At 45.1% G+C, this 23795-nt stretch overlaps 1 pseudogene; it reads right to left on the bottom strand.

Moving 5' to 3' along the window:
- Positions 1–233: 233 nt before the first annotated feature.
- LOC121839162 lies at positions 234–22969 on the bottom strand (annotated as a pseudogene).
- Positions 22970–23795: the final 826 nt, after the last annotated feature.

The following is a 23795-nucleotide window of genomic DNA, read 5'->3' as shown; positions in this document are numbered from 1 at the left end:
TGGCTGTGCCGGGTGGAGATTATAACAGAACATGGCCAAGATGTTCAAATGTTCATAAATGACCAGCATGGTCGAATAATAATAAGGCAGAACAGTTGAAACTGGAGCAGCAGCACGGTAAGGTGGACTAGGGACAGCAAGGAGTCATCATGTCAGGTAGTCCTGGGGCATGGTCCTAGGGCTCAGGTCCTCCGAGAGAGAGAAAGAAAGAGAGAATTAGAGCATATGTGGGGTGGCCAGTCCTCTTCTGGCTGTGCCGGGTGGAGATTATAACAGAACATGGCCAAGATGTTCAAATGTTCATAAATGACCAGCATGGTCTCATACCAGCGGGAGCCTGACAGCAGACCCCTGGCTTTACAGTGCTGGTCATTATACTTCATCTTCAGCTCCACCTGAAAACAGCAGGAATGTTAGATGGAGACACCTCACAGGAAAGGTTATCAGGACACTGCCATACTGCCACCACAGACCAAATGAAAGCTGAAACAGAGCAGACAACAGGAGACAGACTGGTATGCTTACAAAGACATTGAAAGATTAATGATAGAAAACATTTGTCCCGTTTTAAAATCTGGTTAGCTGAAGTCATTAGTCTGTTTCATATGGCAAGGATTTAGCATGATATCTCTGGCAGATCCATCACATTCGATAAGATATGGCAACCCTTTCTGTTTTATCTATCATGTGATGGGCAACATGACAGAGTCTGCAATCCACCCTGATCCATAGTAGCATACTTATTTATGACTTTTGTGTCCAATTTCAATTTTAAAAAATGGTGCCGATTATTTTCTACTCAGTCAAGGCACTGTTTTTGTTTTTCCTGTCTTCTTCCAGAGGGTGGGGCTGTTATTGTTGTATTGTTTGCTGTTATCTGTCTGCTTGTAAAAATGAACATGTATAAATAATGTACTTTTATCATGTTACAGCCTTATTCTAAAATTACATGTTTTCATCATCAATATACACACACCACACACAACACCCCATAACGACAAACCTGAAACAGGTTCAGACCCTTTGCTATGAGACTCGAAATTGAGGTCAGGTGCATCCTGTTTCCACTGATCATCCTTGAGATGTTTCTTCAACTTGATTGCAGTCCACCTGTGGTAAATTCAATTGAACAATGTATAAAAATATTTCCCGCTATGCGCACAATTCTTCTCTAACATGATTACTAATTGATTTAAAGAAAATGTAGTTCAACACCGTACCGAAAGTTTCGTAAGAGAGCGCATAGATACAAAATACTAATCGCTAGTGTGAATACCGGCAAAACGCTACGACCAGCAAAACATTTATTTGTGTATGTTACGTCGATATTTAGTCGATCGATACACCCCAGACTTTTGGCCATCTGTTTCAGCTCGGTTTGTTTTCCAGTTATGTAGTTCACTGTCTCAACATAAGGCACATTTCTTACAGACCTTTCCCTGCCTTAAAAGGTCAGCATTTAAAAATAGATTTCACCTACATTCTAATTAAACAGACGATAAATACTAGTCCACTAAGTGTTCTAGAATGCAGGAAAATGTGGGTCAGTTCAAGAGGGTGAAATGTTTTCTTTACCTTATGTCCTTATAATCCAATCACTCATCTGAACTTTATTATAGCCTCAATATGCTTAAGTTTTGATGAATTTCGAACGTTATAGGTCCGTTGGAAAAATGACAAGCTCACGAAATGCATCTGATTAATTCATTAGGAGTATGATTTACATTCATAATTTTAACCACAATGTAACAAATAAGCAAACTGGTTTTAACTTTATCAAACATTGTCAACATTAAATGTGCTCACTTAGCCTATCTTCATCTCCCTCCGTTGCACTGTACTTTTAGCACCCTGGTCAAAAATGGTGCGTGCCCTTGCAAGGTCAAAATGTCAGGACTCCGGTTCCCCCATTGAAATGGTCTTTAGGTCAGGAATCCGATTCAACCGCGGGCCCCAAAAAAATTCTGGAGCGGATGGTCAGGGGCCGAAACATAATTCCAAATTATTTGTGGACTGCAAATTGACCGCAAGAAACCACACAGATATAATATTTGACTAAAACATAATTTCAAACCTAGCTTACATTTGGATATGATCACATATACAGTGCCTTTGTAAATAATTCAGACCCCTTGACTTTTCCCACATTTTGTTAAGTTACAGCCAAATGACATGTCCTCCTAAAATGTCTTAACACAAACTCTCTTTGTAAAATCGAAATTCTAAGAACGATAGTGTGTTGAATAGATTTACAGTGGATTCGGAAAGTATTCAGACCCCTTGACGTTTTACACCATTTGTTACATTACAGCCTTATTCTAAAATTAATTTATAACATTTTTTACTCATCAATCTACACACAATACCGCATAATGACAAATCGAAAAACAGGTTTTTAGACATTTTGGATAATTTATTCAAAACAGATACCTTATTTACATAAGTATTCAGACCCTTTGCTATGAGACTCAATTGAGCTCAGGTGCATCCGGTTTCCATTGATCATCCTTGATGTTTCTACAACTTGGAGTCCACCTGTCTATATATAGAGCAAAAACCAAGTCATGGGGTCGAAGGAATTGTCTGTAAAGCTCCGAGACCGGATTGTGTAGAGGCACAGATCTGGGGAAGAGTACCAAAACATTTCTGTAGCATTGAAGGTCCCCAAGAACACAGTGGCCTCCATCATTCTTAAATGGAAGAAGTTTGGAACCACCAAGACTGTTCCTAGAGCTGGCCGCCCGGCCAAACTGAGCAATCGGGGGAGAAGGGCCTAGGTCAGGGAGGTGACCAAAAACCCGATGGTCACTGACTGAACTCCAGAGTTCCTCTGTGGAGATGGGAGAAACTTCCAGAAGGACAACCATTTATGCAGCACTCCACCAATCAGGTCTTCATGGTAGAGTGGCCAGACGGAAGGCACTCCTTAGTAAAAGACACACGACAGCCCGCTTGGAGTTTGCTAAAAGGCACCCAAAGCACTCTCAGAACATAAGAAACAAGATTTTATGGTCTCATGAAACCAAGATTGAACTCTTTGGCCTTAATGCCAAGCGTCACGTCTGGAGGAAACCTGGCACCATCCCTATGGTGAAGCATGGTGGTCATCATGGGGTGTTGTGTGTAGATTGCTGAGGATTTTTTGTAATTTAATCCATTTTAAAATAAGGCTGTAACGTAACAAAATGTGGGAAAAGTGCCTTCGGAAAGTATTCAGACCCCTTGAGTTTATCCACATTTTGTTACGTTACAGCCTTAAAATAAAATGGATTAAATAAAAAAAATCCTCAGCAATCTACACAAAATCATAACATTTGACTGAATCTTGTGTAGCCCAGAGCATTATCTTTGACATGAAGTGAGAAGGACAAATCGCTACTTGTCAGACACCCCAAAACCACCAAATGTGCTCCAGTGGCTGATAGGCTAGCCATAGCTGTGGGCCATCACCTGTGCTCGGACCTGCCACCCAGCACCTTTCAGGCATCAGGCAGGGCACATCCATTGAGAACTAATGTGATTCATGTGGGCTGTGGAGTGGGAAGGTGAGGGGCAGACCGGAATCTCAGGGGGAGACGCCAACCCCCTGTAAAAAAAGAGCCTGAAGAGGTTTATTGCCTGCCCAGAATTCCCCCTCAGACAGATCTGTTGTGAAAGGGGGAATACAGTGGAGATGAAGAAGAGCAGAGACAGGAGTTTGGAGGGGATCTAGGCAACACAAGTGATGAAGTTGATCTGGAAAACAGATCTGCTGTGAAAGATGGAAGGATAGAGCAAAAGGCAAAGAGATGGTGAGACAGGAGGTGGGGGGCAGAAAAGGTGGTCCAGTCAACACAAGACGAGCAACAAGCCATGCCACAAAAAGGCCACGAAAGCATCCATCTCCATCAATTTGCATCCATCCATCAATTAATCTCTCCTGGATTTTCAGCGCTAACCTTTTGGGATTGACAAGTGAAAAGTTCATGTGGCGTCTGACGGGTGGGACATATGGGACATGCCAGCGAACAACAGGAACTGACAGGCAGGTGCCGTGTGTTCACAGCCCAGAGCACCATGTCCCCTAACGACACGGGCATGTACACACTGTTCCCCTCTCTGCTTTCTGTCCTGGCAGAGAGGTGTGTCATTACTGGACGTCATCATGGTCTGGATGAGTCCGTCTATATTTGGTCTGAGCCAAATAAAGAACAGGAATTAGATTCATTTAAAAAAATAAATAAATAAACGCCTCACTAGACCATGTCAAAATGGACCTGCAGAAGCCACTCCATTTTCTTCCTGGCCAGATGTATACCACTCATGTCATGGGGGCTCACGAGGCGCAGGTTTAGTGGCTGGATGGTGAGATGAGATGTCTCCTCCTGTCTGTTAAACACCAGAGGGCTTGATGCATCTGCTTCTGAGACCACGAACGGAAATGGCCAGTATCCCCGAGCAGCCAATGTCATCGAAATCCAATGGGAGTCCATTTCAGCGTCCCACCCCAAGTGAAAACCATATCTGACATGACAGGATGTATATGTGAAAAAGCCAATTCTAGCTTCTAGCGAATCTCCTCCGAAATGTGAAAGAAACTGCCAGATAGAAGAGATTAGTTAAAATGTCAGAAGATCGCTAGTCGCTCGTTCGCTTTGGCCCAGTCCTCCCGCCGCTACCTGTTCATGCTTAAAAACATACATTTGACCAGCAAGCATGGTTTGCAGCTGAGCGGACCGGTTTGCGTGTGCCCCCCTGGCAGTCCTAACCATCTTGTGCCTGTCAGTGAGATTGTGGAGCGCTCCATCTGCCTAATGTGGCAGAGCTGACAGCTGGGTGCCTCGTCCTCAGTGTGTCCCTGCAAGACGTGAACACAACCAGCACACACACACATTCTTACACCCCCCCCTAAACTGTCTGGTCCTCCTCCTCCATAAAGTATCAAAGCAGAGACACGAGGTCTCTATAAAACTATGTTTGTGTCTTAAAATGTCTGCTGTACTCCTCATTAAGAAAACAGAGATGCCGTATCAGTGGCCTTTCATTGACTGTTGAACCAGAGGATTGTTTCTCCCTCACACACGACTGTGTATTGTAAGACATGCCTGTTGTGGAAAAAACAACTCTACATGTGTACAATGTAACATTGTGTGCGTCCCAAATGGCACCCTATTCCTTAGGCGTCCCAAATGGCACCCTATTCCTTATATAGTGCAGGGCTCTGGTCAAAAGTAGTGCACTAAATAGGGAATAGGGTAACATTTGGGATGCACTTTAAAATGTAATAGTAGCTTAGCAGTGCTTTCGGTGTGGAGGACTGTTTACAGTTCACCTTTGATCTCAGGCACGATAACAGGCTAGTAAACGCAGGGCTGCTCTGTGCTTTGGTTAAAACCTTAAAGTTTTGCTGAGAGTTGGGTCTAGGAAAAGCAGTCTATGCATGAAGGTAGGCGTCCACAATACATGAGGGCTCTACATAAGCTATAGGGGGTGCATGCTTGAAATGTGGGACAGGGTCAGTGAGTCCAAGTTAACTGAGAAGGGAATGTCTATATGTGCTTCCATAAAGGCATAAATGTTAAACAGCTGGGAGAGTAAGAATATATGTACTTTTGTGGCTGTGGGCATGTGAGCGAGACCATTTGAGTGTAGTATAAGTGTAGTTGTGAGAGAAAGTGTGCACTACATGTGTGATATGAACATGCGTGCATGCGAGTGTGTATCTGACCCCTCTAAGATCCCCGTCATAGCCGAGGCAGCGTTGTGTTGCTGTGTACCTGTGGCTTCCTGCCTAGTAGCTGTCAGAGGGGCCGTGGGGACAAACAGTCACAATGACCTGGACCTGACAGTCATTAGTGTCATGTCCTGTTCCCTCTTCTGGTAATGGGGGTCAGCTAGCAGACCTTACCACCCCCCCAGGGCTCCTCTGGGGCCAGGACCGGCAGCTGACACACCAGGAGAAGAAAAAAGAAAAAGGAGAGAGCAAGAGAGCTGACATGCGGACTGCCATTTACACCATAGATGAGAAGAAAGAGAAATTTTCTGAAAATATCTGCTGTGCTGTTGGGTGAACCTGTTTCTCAGCATGAGTATCCCCCAGAAGCCCATAGCTCGCACTCTCTCTCTCTCCCCCCTCTTTCCTTCGGCCACATCTAGCCTACTCATCTCCCATCCCTCCAAGGCTACTCAAAATGTAGCCTGCGATCGGGCTACACGATAAGGCTAAATACTGATGCTGGGCCTCGCGACCCTGACCTTCATTTGAACTTACTCTACCTATCGTCTTCTGATTTTGTCCTTATTCGGGTGTAAATATGAGACAAAAAATCCACAGAAAAGTGTTAACGCACCTGCCTCTGTATGTGGCGATCACGATTTGCTCATCATCACCTAAGGCACGCTCACAATAAAGACCCGCACGCGATGCATGCATACTAACCAGTCTTACAGGGGTTTACATGGTTTTGTGTACAAGGTGATAGAAATCTCCACGGCAGTACCAGTGTTTAATAATACATTCCTATGGATATTTTTTGGACCCGAAGGACCAACCGCACAGACAACCGGTAGAGCAAGTTCAAACGTTACATTATTCAACATTCTGGCTTGTGAGGAAACTTTCCAAGTGTTTGCAGTGCTTTAATTCAGACTGTATACACAGAAAGCTGGCATCACAGTCAGATTTATTAGGCAACACTGGGCCATGACAAAAAGGTAAGGAAGAATGGAGGAGGGATGGATGGAGGGAGGGTGAGAGGAAGACAAAGGTAGAAACTATCTGCTCAGGACAGACAGAACAATCACTTTGGGATGATTTTTTATTTATCCGTTATTTTACCAGGTAAATTGACTGAGAACACATTCTCATTTGCAGCAACGACCTGGGGAATAGTTACAGGGGAGAGGAGGGGGATGAATGAGCCAATTGTAAACTGGGGATTATTAGGTGACCATGATGGTTTGAGGGCCAGATTGGGAATTTAGCCAGGACACCGGGGTTAACACCCCTACTCTTACGATAAGTGCCATGGGATCTTTAATGACCTCAGAGAGTCAGGACACCCGTTTAACGTCCCATCCGAAAGACGGTACCCTACACAGGGCAGTGTCCCCAATCACTGCCCTGGGGCATTGGGATCTTTTTTTAGACCAGAGGAAAGAGTGCCTCCTACTGGCCCTCCAACACCACTTCCAGCAGCATCTGGTCTCCCATCCAGGGACTGACCAGGACCAACCCTGCTTAGCGCCAGAAGCAAGCCAGCAGTGGTAGACAGGGTGGTATGCTGCTGGCAAATTATATTACAGAGCACCAGAAAAAGAAGAGGATGGAGGATGCACTTTGTATGTGTGTGTGTGTCCCAGTGTGTGTATGTGTCCCAGTGTGTGTGTGTGTGTCCCAGTGTGTGTGTGTGTCCCAGTGTGTGTGTGTGTGTGTCCCAGTGTATGTGTGTGTGTGTGTGTCCCAGTGTGTGTGTCCCAATGTGTGTGTCCCAGTGTGTGTGTGTGTGTGTGTGTGTGTCCGTGTGTCCCAGTGTGTGTATGTGTGTTCAGAACTTTTTCAGTGTGGAGGTCTGTAGGAAAACACATTGGTAGCCAGCAGATTCTGTGAAGCGCTTACACCTGTATGTGACTGACTGGACACAATGGTAAACAGGGGTCTTTCTCTCTGGGTCCTCTGCTGTGAAACAGACGTGATGGGCTCACCACCAAGAACTTGTCTCTGGTTCTTACCTGCAGGTCCTTGATGTTGGGGAAGGGGATGCCGATGTTGACCACTGTTCTGGCGTTGTCGTCTGTGAAGTCCAGTCCTTCACTCACCTTCCCTCTACACACAGCCATCAGCAGAGCTCCATTTGGGGGGGACAGAAACAACCCCAACATCAACCCAGTCATCTGTCCTAAACAGATATGACTAGAATTCTTCCACATTTAAAAGGGTACCCAACACCAAACCAATTGGTGCTCAATCCCTTGCACAAGAGAGATACAGACAGACTGACAAAGATAGACACAGAGAGAGAAGAAGAGAGAGTGAGACAGCCCAGTCTCACCTCTGTCCCATGCAAACTCTCCACTGATTCTGATGGCATCATAGTTTTCTCCTCCTCTAGGCTCTGTGATCACCGTCTTCCTCTCCCCCAGCTTCTCCCCCAGCCCTGTGTTGGTCAAGCAGTCACACAGCTTGTCAAGCATCTCAGAAAACAGAACACCAGCAAACAGAGCAGGGCTTCATGGATGCATCAATAAAAAATGATAAACCGTGTGATTTGTTCATATCTTTTTCAATTAATCTTTTTCTTAACATTTCTTCATTTGTTTACTCTTTGGCTGGTAGACATTGCATAATTTTCAAAACTCAGCTTCAGCAGATTCCTGAAAGAATACACGATATAGCTTTCCAATAAATAAATAACTATCAATTGGTCCTAACATGAATCAGGCTTGGCACCACTATGGGATGGATGCTATTCTTGACATGGGTCTTAATGCCCTAATGAAGCAACAGAGCAGGAGTTGAGACTACAGTAAACAGGAGAAAAACTATGGCCATATTACACCAAGAAATGTGGTCCACATTAGAGCCCCCTGAGAAAACCTTTCACATAGCAGCATAAATACTGAGGTTTGTCTGCCAGCCAAAAGCAGCAACCTCTCCTCTCACAAGACATACAGAGAAACAGGTTTCCTGGAAGTTAGAGGGGGCACAATCCTTTCAGGGCTAAACAGTCCAGTACACTGTCCTAACAGCTTGGCATCCAGACACTGCAGGTGTGTGTGTGTCTTAAAGTCTGAAACAAAGTTCACATCATGATGGCACTGGAAGCTCCTCTGCCCCCCAGCCTGTCGTTCTCCCTCCTGTGGCTCAGTTTCCCCCTCCCCTTCCTCCACAAAGTTGATGCGTTTAAACCCCCCCACTCTTCCTCCATCCATAATAAAATCACTGTTGCTGCTGTTGCTGTTAGTGCAAAAAGTCACAGTCTCTCCAGGGAGGAACATTGATCTAAAAGCCCTCTCCTCGTCAGCTCCTAGCAGAGATCTAGTCATGTCTCCACCGTAGCGGATTATTTGCATGGCTTCACAATCAAAGAGCATCTTCATTGGTTTGGAAATGTGTTTGAAGGGTCAAGTAGAAGTTCTTCTTGTCTTGTAGTCAGCAGAAAAACTTCTCACGTCAGAGCTGGGACAAAGAAGTAGTAGTACTAAAACATTGTTTGCAGTTAGTCGGTTACTCTAACACAGGGAAAGATAGGGAAATGAAACATTACGAGCGTCTGGATGGATGGATAGTTCCTCTGGTTCCTGGCACACCAAGATGACTGACTAGCTACAGCCTGCCTGTGATTGTGAAATGAAGCAGAGGCGTATTTAATCAGGTCGCCTCGCTCAGTGCCACAAAACAACCGGGAGGGCCTGGAAACAGGAACATTTGCATCAATAAAACACAACATTTTCACAAAGGCCGAAGCGTTACATTGACAAGGGCCGTCCGCTTCATTCGTCAACCACCACCACAATTCCTCCACAAAACTGGTTGTCCCAACAATTGCTTTCCGATCCAATCCTGACTGACAATGGGTGAATTATTCATGTTATATACTTTAGGGTGGGAAACAAAACAGCCATTATCTGCCACACTGCACTTGAGGAAGACCAGAGGAGAGGCCGATTCAAGGAGGAAGGAAAGAGGAAGCTCAGTCTCTCACTGATCTAATTGATGGACTGAGTCACTGTAGTCAGCATCTTGGATTGTTGAGATTGTCCTTTATGCAGCCGACGTAAAACTTCTGCCAGGGAACAGCGAGTAACCTGATAACAAGGGAAGAGTAACCCGATAATAAAACGCCAGCCAGGGCTCTTAAAACACAGAGTGTAAGTCACAAATAGCACCCTATTCCCTATATAGTGCACTACTTTTGACCAGAGCTCTTTAGGCCCCCCCCCTATGGGACATGGTCAAAAGTAGTGGACTATAAAGGGAGTAGGGTGCCATTTGAGACACAGGAAGAGACACATGCACTTGAGCAGCACAAACAGTCTTTGTGCAGAGCTTGTCGTTTATATTCCCCGAGTTGTAATTTGTAAAGCCCTTATAAAAGCGGGGGGCGAAATACAATCCAGTCAGTGCCACTCCAGCAGGAGCCACTTGGCTTGCAGCAGGGCCCAGGGTAATGGTCCCTAATGCTTTTATCTCTCAGACACTAAGAGTAAACATCACTCTGACTGCATTCCAAATAGCACACTACTCCATACATAGTGCAGTGCTTTTGATCATTAAAGTAGTGTACTTTAAAAGGGAATAGGGTGCCATTTAGGATGAACCTTCTGTCTCGTTGCTCCAACTGATGCTGCCATTTAATTACGAGCACATTTTCCTTAATCTTGACTGAGTAGAGCTGGGTTCAAAGGCGACGAGGCGAGGCAGGGCAGACAATAGGCAGGGAGCATAAATATTCAAATCAGTAGATGGTGATAGTGCTGACGTCATCCAAGTCTATGCAAGCTCCCGATTGCTCCCGATTGTTCATGAACTATTTGAAATGTGCCATATTGCTGAATCTTATACCTCAGTGGGTTGAATGGCAACAAACAATTGTTAAGGATCATGGTGAAAGTGGCCACAACTAGCAAAGGATTATAGTCGATGAGGTTGTTTTCATCCTGCCTGAGTCAACCGGGAGCCTCCTCGTAGCCTGCCTGTGTCAGCACGTGGTCCTGTGTGACAACAAATCTAGTAGTCACTATTTCATTTAAGCTTTTGGGGCATTCTGACAAAATTCACATAGAAATGTGAGTTATAGATCCGTCACTCTCATTGAAAGCAAGTCTAAGAAGCGACAGATTTGTTCTATCTGCGTTATTTCTAAGCTTCCCGTTTTTAAGTTTTGTATCTTTTACTCTAAGTTTTGTACACCAGGTTCAAACATACTATATTTTGAGTTGTTGAAAACCTAATTCACATCGGTTTAGACGGTAGAATGATTCTCTACACTATACTTGCTAGTTTTGTCACAAACTGAAATTAGGCAAACTATTCCAATTTCAGCAGTCAGGAAATGGGAGGAGCGATTTCTGCCTAGTGCAATTTTAATTAAATGTAATTCAACTTGAAAGAATTCACAGTGGGGTTCGAACTTGATCATAATAAACTAATTTTAAAGCCTAAAATGACCGCAATAAAAAAAACACACATTTTGCCCGGTCTGGTGATCATACATAGGGTTTCTAAGGCAGACCAGGGCTTTTGGTGCCGCTAGGTTGCTACGCAGTAGCCGACCAGCAGTGCTTCTGACTTCACGCTCCAGACTGGACACTTGGGGCCTGGCAGGGAGACGAGACAAGGAGGAGGGCTGGCTAGGTCTAGGAGACGGTGCTACACTACTCTATGGAGAGGCAGGCAGACACATGACAGTCACCTAGCTATTCATCAAGACTAGACTCCTCTGCCAGACAGCTCACCTTGACCTCTAACTGATCTGACCACACTAATGACAGCTAATATAATTTTGCAAGAACTATGCACAAGCAATTGGTGCACACCAAAGTGAGGACCTGTGTAGAGTTTATGTGGCCGGGTCCACACGTAGTACACAGAGTATAACTGGAAGGATGCCGATGTGTACCATGGTGTGAGTGTGTGTGTGTAACTTGGCCTTCATGACTAATTTAAGGGCATTATCTGACGGGTAGGTGGCGTATCCACAGGGTCTGCTGAAGCGCTACAGTAAATGTCAATCTGCACACTCGGCTGGCGCCCAGGTGCAAACACAACAGGAACGACCCACAGAGGGGAAAACCACCACACACAGACATTTTAAAGTAAAATGGCTCCTGAATTTACTTCTTTTAAACAAATATGAAGGAAATAGATGAAGAGGAAACAAACTGAAGGTGGCAAACGTGTGACTCAAACCCCCTAGTGGCAATGTGTAGTCCACAACCACTGGATCGGCAGCAGGCCAGTGTTGGCATGGCCCCTCATTCTACAAGAAACACAATAAGGGTCCAGGCAACATGACATGAGGAGGACTACAGCATTTAGCCAGTCTCAGAGTAACTAACAGGCACAACTAACAGTGAATAATTCCTGGTGATTTCTGGGTAAGGTGTGCACGCGTGCGTGTGTGTGTGTGTGTGTGCAACACTCAGGTTCTGGCAACAAACAACTTAGTAGAGTGGGCCAGATCTTTGCTTTGTCTAGTCTGGAGGGACGAATGCCACTCTTAGGCACTGAACTCTACACCTCTCTCTTGTGCACATCTTCCCTCCCTCCTTCCATGGACCCACAATCTCCATATTTCAGCTCTTTCCTCTCCACTCCCTCTGTCTGCCCCCCCCATCCCTGGTGTCGGTGGGCTGTGTAGCGACACGTCACTGTTCTGGTAGCGCCCGTTAAATTATGGAAGGGGTCTTGGGCGACTGTAGCATTAATGAAACATGCAGGCCTGCCTGCTCCTACGCTGCTTTGTGGGTGAGAGCGGGAAATGTGTTGCAGCCTTAAATGATTCCGTTTAAATATGACTGCAATCATCACGCCAAGGGCGGTGCCAACCAAGTGACCACCTGCCTTCCCAACCCCTCCCCTGGTGTCCACATCTCGAGAGTGAAGCTTGGGCTGTCAAAGTTAAGCATGGAAGAAGATCTTCTTGGTATCTACTTGTAGTCTTTCTCTCCAGAAGGGTTAGCTGTTAGTGAGCACAGACACGGGTCATCATGATGATGTGGTCAGTGACACTTTGCTTCTTGAAAGTCCAATATCTTGAAAACTTGACTGCTGACATTTAAAACATTTTGGGATTGTATCAATAACAAAAAAAAACCACCAAAATATAGTTTGAGTGGAATTCCCCTTTAAAGCTTTGCCTCCTCAAAGCTGTAGCTTAGCAAACATTTAGCCTACAACAGCAGCAGCAGTGCACCTCAGGTTTCCACTGTAAAAGGCCATATAAAACATCTCAGCTGGAACAGTAAAGAGGGATACATCCCCGTCTGAGCAAGGTGACCCATAAACCCAGAGATAGAGGAGAGACACACCCTGTAGAGATGACAGCACACCTTACACTGAGTAATAATGTTGGAGCATGGCTGGAAGACAGCAGGGCAAATGTGTGTGTCCAGCCTCCTCCTCAGCCCCCAGCCTCCTCCTCAGCCTCCTCCAGGCGCCAGCGTGGATGCCTTTTCACACATACAGCTAGGTGACATCACCCCTAATGGCCCTTACCTCAGTCTGCTTTAAAAGCATCTTGCGTTTCCTTTTGATCTTTTCACCTCTGGAAAACACTTTTTAATAAGCCCACCTCTCCTCTCCAACGCCCAGCGCTGACTTTTGTCCCTTTCCTCTTGCGGTGCGGCCAGACTGCGAGGCGCGGGCAGAGGGGTACCGTGGTTTTAATGGGCATTAACTGGGGGGCTGTTGAGGCTCAAGTGCTACAAAACCACAGCTCCAGGAGGGCTCTGGGAGATGTCTGAGTGTGTAATGTCTGCAAGTAGTGTGTGTGTGCATGGCCACACACACACGCCTGTGTGCGTGCATGCGTGAGAGAGTAGCTTTAACTGTGTGTTCTTGAGTTGTACTGTATGTTCAGTGTGCGTATGAACCCTCACTGTGTCTGCCAGAAGTGTGTGTGTGTGTGTGTCCGTCAGAGGGCGACTGACAGAGCTTAAAGGAAAGCAGGACGCCTCTGTGGCCTTGCTGTGTGATCTTAGTACTGTGTGACTGTGGCCTTCATACCGCTGCCTCTCAGATAGGCATCATCCAGACATACTGGACAGGGGCACCTGGAGACGACCCATCCTCTGTCTCACTCACACACACGGCTCACCGGCTCCAGAGGGCCTCAACAGACTCTACAATTAATACCCCTCATCTCTTCATCATCTTTAAGAGACGTCTGTCTGCACATTAAATATTAATGCAGAGGGCATAGAGCTCCTACACTAGTCATCAATAATACCCACCTAGAGTTGCTCTGTGGCTGTCTCTGCCTGCCTGGCGTCATGGCTGGGGGGAAAGAGACAAAACTGGATCCTAATAGGAGACTTTAAACATTCATATTCTGATAGCACGGATGTAGTCTCAACTGGATAGTCAACTAGAGGGAAAACCTTGAGCTTTGACAACATCAAAGGGTCAAATACAAAACATAGGCCTATTGTAAATAAGCATAAAGAATGTGTGCATTGTAAGACACTAAACAGGCACACAAAAAAAGGTATGCAGCACTATGCAAAAACACAAACAAACCTTCACATGTAACACTCACGTATCTGTGCACGTGCGAGCACTAACACACAGCCACAGTGACATGAGAGAGCCAGCTGGTCCCTAAGTGGACTGGTGGTGGTGATGTGACAGAGACACAGAGCCTGAATGGAAATCTATTATTCATGGAGGGAAGCATAACAAACAAAGGAGGACAAAGTATTTATCAACGGGCCCTTAGAAGTGTCTGGTTAACTGAAAGAGAATACTGGGTTTTATGTAAGGTATTTGTCAGCCTACAGCTATTTAAGAGACACCTATTAGGTCTACATAGACATATACTACCGTTCAAAGGTTTGGGGTCATTTAGAAATGCCCTTGTTTTTGAAAGAAAAGCACATTTTTCATCAAATTGATCAGAAATACAGTGTAGACATTGTTAATATTGTAAATGACCATTGTAGCTGGAAACAGCAGATTTTTTAAATGGAATATCTACATAGGCGTACAGAGGCCCATTATCAGCAACCATCACTCCTGTGTTCCAATGGCACGTTGTGTTGACTAAACCAAGTTTATCATTTTAAGAGGCTAATTGACCATTATAAAACCCTTTTGCAATTATGTTAGCAAAGCTGAAAACTGTTGTGCTGATTTAAAGAAGCAATAAAACACAGGAGTGATGGTTGCTGATAATGGGCCTCTGTACGCCTATGTAGATATTCCATTTAAAAAATCTGCTGTTTCCAGCTACAATGGTTATTTACAACATTAACAATGTCAACGCTGTATTTCTGATCAATTTGATATTTTAATGGACAAAAACAAGGACATTTCTAAGTGATCCCAAACTTTTGAAAGGTAGTGTATATTACAGCTGCTATGGACACTTAGGACCTCTTCCTTTGGCATTCTGTTGAAATCAAACAAAACATCTTTACTCTTTACAACTCTACCAGTTGCGCCAAACTTGCTTACACACAGCAAGGATATCATGGGTACATTAAAACACTCAACCTCAATACGTGGTCTCTAGCCCCCCCTGGTGGTAAATGGTAAGAACTGAAGATGATTTAAAGGAGAAATGGTCATGTTCACTATGGCACTCTGAAGCAAACGTTTTGCAACGGCAAAAGAAAATCTATTGAACGTTTTCAAAACGCGCTATGCTTGACTACATAGTCCAATTCCTTTCTGAGCATCGTTAACCATCAGATTGTTTCTGGATACTATGATCAATCATGAAATCATTCAATCATGAAACATAACATCAGTGGTGAGGCTGAAATTAAGGTAGGAGGTTTCTTCTGATCTGTGACTTGCTGATGACATGGCTGCCAGCCTCCAGCTGGATAGAGAACTTGACCCCCAGCTCTGAGGAGAAGGATCCCATAGGAGACAATGTGCCTGAGGTCAGCACGATGCTGTGAACACTGTCCGAGATGTCTGAGAACGTCTGCCACCACACACACACCACCACACCCCTTAGAACAGGCAGCGCTCCACGTAATGTAATAATACACTATGAGTAACAGGTACTTTTATCCCCCAGTATAAAAGTTGTATACACAGCATTTACACTCCAGTACATCCTCCCTGCTACTCACCACGGCTGAGTTTAGGCACCAGAAGCTGAGTGTGTGTACAAGGGTCTTGGCACTGTGGCGTCAGCGGTTGGGCCTGGCGAAGAAGCCCTGAGCATCTGGCACGTCTGGAGCAGTGGTCCAGGTATAGGACTGCTGCAGCACCACGCGGTAGTCCTCTGCAAACCTGACCACGGGAACATGACCAGCACAGAAGTCTTCGTCAGTGATCGAAAGTGTTAGTATAATGTATTTTGTAGTATGTCATTATGTTGATCTTGTTTTTCACCCTGACTACAATGAACATTTCCCAATTAGGACAATAAAAATACTGACTGATTGTTAAAGACTGGTTCAGACTGGTTCTGACCTGCTCTTCTCCCTGTAGAGGAAGTCTAGCACAATGAAGAGACTCTTGAGGACAGAGGAGCTGACTGAGCTGATGGTGGGGACCTCCAATGTGTCCTCTCTCCCATTCACCAGCCTAACCCCTCTTTCTCCAACACCGCTGCTAGGTGCTTCTATACAGGGGGAGAGATGAGGGAGGGAAGGCGAAATGTGGAGAGAAAAGAGAGATGCTGTAGGCCTCCCATCTAAACACACAAGTCTTGCAACAAAAAAAGGGGGTGAAAGTGAGAGATCAAAAGACAGGGACTGAGACAGAGACACAGGTGAGAGGAGACCTAGGTGGTCAACAACATTATCTGACCTGCAGCATGGCAAAGGTGTCAGTGGTGATGACCTTGGTATGGAAGAATCCCAGAACCTCCTTGCCATTCCACCCCTTACAGGACATATCATACTCCCTCTCAGCCAGAACACTGCAGCTCTCCTGCATCCAACTACACCACAGGAGGAACAGACAAACAGACAGAGAGCACGAGAGTGGCCATCTTAGAACTACTGTTTGATATTGAGGAAAGCAAGGCTAGTGAAGACATGCTTTACAAGTATTGATTACATTTAATTGTTAACCAAGATGGGTTGATTAGTAGACCAGTTGTGCTTGTGCTGGCCTAGAAAGAATGTACCAGGAATAGATAGGTAGAGAAACACTACTGTAGTTTCAGTCGGGGAGGTGATGATGAGGGAGCTCTTACTTGAGCAGGTTGCAGCAGAAGGCCCAGAGGGGTTAGGGTCTACCTAGATGGGTTAAGGTCTAACTCACTCCAGGAATTTAGGGTCTATTTACTTGAGCAGGGAACAGCAGACGGCCAGCAGCGGTTCGTGGTTGGAGCATCTGATGTTATCCAGCTTCTCCCTGGCAGACAGCAGCTGGGGTTTGTTCGGGGTGTAGCTGGCACAGTCCTCTATGTTATGGGCCTCATCCAGGACCCCAATCTGACCCTTCAGGTTGATGCGAATCTGCAGAATATTCCTTGACCACTACCTGCGTGTGGTACGTAAGAGAGAGGAGGAAGAGTTGTTTTCATCCTTGACAATACACACATGAAAACGAATTAAGTTCAGCTTACTGGTGACCTTGAGGACCTCTCAGAACCAACGCTGATCAATACCTTCATCATGGTTTATACACATAGGAGATGTACAGACACACACTCAATATAGGCCAGTACCAACAACTCTTCTGGCATTACCAATAGCTCGGGGTAATTCCCAAGTGGCAGTCTCCAGTCTCATGTACTAAGGCTCATTACCCGGTCATCAGAGGCGCCTCATCTACCACCATGTCACAACCAGCCGGTTCCCCGGTGACACACACACGTGACGACTATACTCCGTTACCGCCAAAGGCATGGAAAGAAAGGCAGCTATCAAAGGGGTGGATGGGTGCTCACTTTCTGCAACACATGGATAAACTTTTGCACTTAAAACGGTTTTGTTTCAAACGGTTCAGTGTGTGTGCGCGAGCACATGCGTGGCGAAGGTTAAAGGATTAGCGTCCACTCAAGTAATTCTTATATTGGCTCAATGGCAGCTTAGCGGTGTGATTTGACTTCATGACTCCACAAAAAGAGAAAACACAACAGGCGAGTCTTAACCCAAAGAAGCTCAGTCAGAGCCAGGTGTATGTAACAAGAGACTGGCTATAGACAGGGCCTAGAGGACTGGAGAGTGGAGGGATAAACAGGGCTGATGGAAGAATGAGTGTGATGGAGCTGTGGCCATTCTATCCTCTGGGGTTATCGCGGGGACATCTATTCTCTGTAACAGATCAGGATGTAACTGTCACCGTGGCGACTGTAGGCTGAGGTGGACAGGACAGATAGACACCTCTGGTGACAGCAAAATATGGGCTTATTATACGATCAGGCTGACCCATGTGCGTTTGTATGTGTGTGCTCATTACACTAGCCCCCTCACTTCGAGGAGAACAGGAGTTAGGACTGTAACAGTAACACTGGCTATAAAGTCTCCCATCCGACACAAAACCTGTCTGAAGCCTCGTGACACGTCATCGTGCTAGAGAGACTGACCAATTGGGGATATTATGGGGTGTGATTGTCACCTGGGGCGACAGTGATGGGGGCTGTCTGCCTGTCCTTTAACTGTGGGGTTGGGTTACGAAGCCTTTCTTTCTAGAGCTCAGAGGCAGCTCAAATTCACTCCCTTTAAGTGTCTGTCACTGGGATTAGAAACACCACTCAAACTCATGATCGGAGGTGTGTGTGTTTCCATGTCTGAAGAGGTCATAGTTTTCACAGCTGGATTGGGGTGAATCTCAGTTCAAAATAATTAAATTCAGGCCCAGTAATAGTCAATGACCTCCAATGAGAGGTAAGAGGGCAACACTAATGTAGCCTAGCTAGGAGCTGAGCTGATCTAAGCCCTGGGGTGGAGCAGGCCTTGACCTCGGCTCTACACAACAAGACCCTTATATTGGTGAAACTAGAAGTTAGGGAACCGGGCCAGCAACTGGACAGTCATCAGTTAAAATCCCAGGTTTGTGTGTATAGGATTCTACAGCTACCGGTAGCTTACCAAAAATAAGATAAAACTATGGCAACCTATCGTAATTTTGAATCACTTAAATTATTCATATACAGAATTAATTTTTTAATATCTGTGTCTATATTGTCCGTGAGTTTCTAGTAGATATGTTTCAAGACAAAATAGTCTAATTAATGAAAAAAAAACATTTAATCAACAATGGCATTATTTTTCTATTAACTCTGCAACTCTTCAAACTATTAACTTTTTTCACAACTGCCATCAGTTTGACGCCGAAACATTGACAACAAATACATACTGACATAGTAAAATATACACGTGTTTAAAAAAATACTTCATGCTGAAACCCAGTTGAAGTGAGGCACCACCTCACTTGGACACAAGTGTGGTCCCTACTAGAGACGATGGTGATGGGGGTGGAAGAGCAGAGAGCATACGATTCATCTCGTGGGCCATCTGAGTGATCTGTTTGTGGGAGCGAGTGCCGAAGATTATCTTGGGAACCTGTTTCTTCTTGCTCTCTTTGGCCTTCTCCTTAGAAGACTTTCCCTCGGCTACTTTCCGGCCGCCTTTGGACGAGGCACAGGGACAGAGAGAGCAGGACACCACGGACGACTGGTGGACACATGGGGGGGAAAGATGGAGGGAGAAGGAAGATAAAATAACAAGATATCAAGAGTGTTATCTCTTCAGAAAATTGTGAAAAACATTTATTTTTATTTTACATTGCTCACTGTAAAAATATTGAGACCAAACAAAAATCACCAATACCAGACAACTGGTGAACTTTATATGCTCCATTAGTGAACATATAATAAAGTATAGCAAGAATGTGTATATGCACACAATACTGCCTGTCAGTCATGGTTAGATTACATTACCTGACTGCTGAAAGCTGATAGGTTACCATTGTTGGGGATGTGAAAGTGTAGCTGCTTTTTAATTGGCTGTTAGTAACCACAGGGGATGTGTGGCGTCACCTTCTCTTGACACACAGGTAAAGCGTAGCCAGCAGCGCTGCTGAAACCAATACCAGTCAGGTGCTGAGCTCTTTAAATTGGACACTTTCCATCCCTTTCACTAACGCAAATAATTGGCATTCGTGTTAGTGAAAGGGGTATCAAACCATGAAGACTAAACAAGCCAACCTCAAATAGTACTGTTCACCGCAAAGTTCTAAGCTAACTACATAGTGTCCTTCAGCTGTTTCCATCAGAGGAAGTCAAATGTTCTCTTATGACACTGTTGAAGTAACCCTGAATCTAAACCTTGAGCTTATTGACTGCACAAGTCTTTAATTCTCAGAAATTCTTCTCTTCATCTCTTCCATCTTTTACAACCTGGCACCACCCAGTTGATATGCCTCACCATATAAAGGAACGCTCAGGGTGTGGGTTACAACTCAAGCAAGCTGAGCCTGTGGTGCTTCAGGGAGTGTTTGCCATTAAATATTACAATGTGTGTTAGGGGGCCCGAAAGGAGCTCAGCCACTTTTCCCTTGATTGAACAGGTATTCACTCTGGGTGGTAGACCGATTTCCTCGCTCTCAGCGGCACTGGGTGGAATTGTCCAGTGTTGAATGAGCCGGTATGTGTCTGTTGCAGAGGGCAGCCAACACCATCAGGCCCCCTGTTAGTTATCTACATTCCATTCCAGGGGGGTGTCTGCTCGCTCCTATGAGCCGAGCAGAGCCCCAAACCGTGTCGGTCTGCATCTCAGACGGGGACGGGCACGTAAAGGGATACTCTTGTCAGAGGTTTCCTGCTCCTGCCTCTTGACAAAGGCCTCTATTCAGCAGTGCCCCCCTCTTCCATCCTCCCACCTGTCTATGAATAAGTAATGCCTATATCTATGCCTATAGTGTTCATAAGAAAACCCCTCTTTAAAGAGATCACCCGGTGTGTTCCAAACAGTACTAGTCTCATCCTTATTGTCTGGGCATAGTGACAGTCAGAACCATGCCCTGGATGTGGTGGTAGTGTGGTTCTCAGTCACTCAGTTTACTCTTGGCCAGGTAGACCTAGCTGATTCCAGCCCTGTGTGCCTTGAGTTTCAGCATTGCACAGCTGACACTTGAGGAGTCTTACACTCCGGGTGGGCTAGGATATGGTGGTGGGGATTGGCGGGGACAGGCTGGCTCGCTGGATGCCAATTCGCTCCTCAGTCCTCAGCCTTCAAGGTTCCGAATACACATGAAAATGTGCGCACACACACAGGGGGTGGGCTGGCTGAGTCGCAAATAGATGACTGCAGTGACATCCTGATCAAATACCTTAGGAGCATGACACAAACTAGGCATCACCCCTCTCTTCTGATATGTCCCCCAAATGGCACCCTATTCCCTATATAATACCTTACTTTTGAACAGGGCCCATAGGGATGTAGTCAAAAGTAGTGGACTATGTTGGAAATAGGGCACCATTTGGGATGCACATTGCTCTGCCCCGAATGGCCACCCAGCCCTCCCTCCTCATAAAGCAGCGGTTTATCCTTCTGGGTCCCAGGGCTCAGTAACCAGCGGGTGACCCCCATTCAATATTTATGCCTGGCTTTCACAGATCAGCGGCGAGGCAAACCCTCTTAATTAAAAAGTGGAGCTCTGTCCGTTCAAAGAGCTCCATTCAGGACGTCAGTCAGCAGCTCACAGCAGAGTGCAGCCGGTCAGGTATCAGACGGGGAAACCCAAGACGAACAGCGGGAGGGGACTTTCTCCTCCTAACTATTCCTTTTTCCCACTCCTCTTCCTGCCGTATGCAGCCTAAACACAACCTATATCACATGACACATTCACTTGGCACACAAGAAATGTGAGAACAATGCCAAAGGTATGTGATGGAACAGAGCCACAGATTAAGTGGGCTATGCTGCCACCAAGTGGACACAAAGTAGTATTTGGGTGGCTGTACAACACAAATATTTATCTTCATGGATTCTAATGGTTGGCGTTAAGGTGGTAGACAGTTGAGCTGTTCCTAGATCAGCATTAAAAAGCAACATATCCTTAGTTTAGATGTACTCACAGTACTGTGCCTCAGTGGGCAGGTCCATCGGTCAGGGCTGGCCGATATTGCCAAAATATCATATCAGAATATTTTTCAAATGTTTGACTGTACAACAGTATTTGACTGTATTTTGTTTCTGAATAATACAAGTTCTAAATATGTTTTATGAGTAGTGCATGACCCTAGGATGGCAGAAAATTAATTATAAGTGATTTGAATGGGCTTTCTACATTCTGATGGTTTTATGCTCATCCAAATTAAATCAAATCAAAGTTTAGCAGATGTTGTAGCGGGTGCAGCAAAATGCTTATATTACTAGCTCCTAACAATGCAGCAAAATGTCAAAGAGTACACAATACATTTTAAAAACTAAACAAAATTCAAGAAGTGTCAGAACGAGGATACAACTGCATTTGAAAGTAGTCCAATTTCTAGAACGTTTCATTAAATTTAGCACTGTATAAAATATCTTTGTAGACTAAAATTCCCTACCGTATGAGTATCCATACCGGTATACTGGACACAAAATATTTCCCCGCCCTACCATCAGTTGAGCTGATCCTAGATCAGCACTAAAAAGAAACATATCCTAAGTTTAGACTAGAAATTCTCACACAGTAGTGAGCCTCAGGGGGGGAAGGTTCATCAATTTAGCTGATCCTAGATCAGCACTTCCCAGCAAGTGGCAACATATCCTTAGCATAAGTTTAGATAGATGTACTCACACAGCAGTGTGTCTCAGGGGGTAGGTTTATAGTCTGTGCCTGGGTATTCAGCTCCACTGTCCATGTCTGTGCTCCAGGCACTGGTCTCTCTCCTTCTGGCTCATCATCTATAAACACCACTCACTGCTCCAAGCACCTCCTCTTACAACCCCAAGGGGAACAGAGAGTAAGGGTTTTGTTATTGAGTGAATTTTGTACATTGTCCTATAAAAAAAATGAATAGAACATTTTTATAAAAGAATAAGGGTGTCAAAGGCCTGCGTAGATTATAAGATCATAATATCTTGTTTATGCAGTTCCTTAGATGTCAAATACTTATTTACAGTCGAGGCAGTAAAGAGCTGATAATCTGCACAGACAAACATATTTTGTATACCCTGGAACAAGGCTACGCAACTTGAAACAGGGACAAATCAGAATGGTTAAGACTTATTGGTCCGTCTGTGAAAGCATTGTTAATATGGCTACCCATAAAAATACAGGAAATTCTATTGAATTCTATAAGGCTACCTCACTTCTGTTCCATGGTTGGGGTGTGGATGCACTTCCTATCAGGCTGGAAGTCATCATCCTTCTGGTCGGAGGTGAGTGAGGTCTGGAACTTGTCACAGACGTGAGGCTAGAGACTTGGGCTTGTACTCCTCTGGTGGAGGGGGCACTGAATAGACACAGACAAGTATCAGCACTTGTATTGAATTGAAAAATGTCAAACCTGAGCTGAGCTAGAGGATTGGGAGTGTGACTTAAACTGCAGTTAAGTGCATCTACAGTACAGATAGTTTTTTTTCCTCAATCCATTTCTCAGAGGATCCTGACGGGGTGGACATCTTTGTTCTAGCCCAAGGGAACTGCATCTTCACCTCTGCTATGGTGTACTCCACAGGGTGAGACTGCCTTGACCAAATGGTATACACACTGGAAAGAAATGTTGCTGCAAATGACAATGTAATTCACATCGATTGGTCACATCCCCCTCACATGTGGCTCTGAGTAGGGGTGGGTATAATTTGTGGAACGTTCCAACAGGAATCTGTTCCAAAAACTTCGTAAATAACAAGGATGTCAACAAACAACGCATACAAAATGGTATAGCGGCAGATACCAGGTAGGGAGTGGGCTATTTAAATAGGTTTTTCACTCACCACGTTTATTCCGGAAAATGTCTGTCCTCACTCTGGTGGCCTATGGTCAAACATTAAGAATAAGCTACGTGGTGAGTTGATGCCTATTCGTCAACTAGTTGAATTGATCATGCTACTTTGTATGCGTTGTTAGTTGGCAACCTTCTACTTTACGCAGTTTTTGGAACAGATTCCTGTTGGAACGTTCCACAAATGGTACCCACCCTCTGAGTAGAGCTAACTACATCAAAACTAACACCAAGCGCTAAAAT

Source organism: Oncorhynchus tshawytscha, linkage group LG14, assembly GCF_018296145.1.
Source record: "Oncorhynchus tshawytscha isolate Ot180627B linkage group LG14, Otsh_v2.0, whole genome shotgun sequence".
In the NCBI taxonomy this organism is placed as follows: Eukaryota; Metazoa; Chordata; class Actinopteri; order Salmoniformes; family Salmonidae; genus Oncorhynchus; species Oncorhynchus tshawytscha.
The sequence above is the reverse complement of the archived record's forward strand: the minus strand, read 5'-3'. Positions and strand labels throughout refer to the sequence as shown.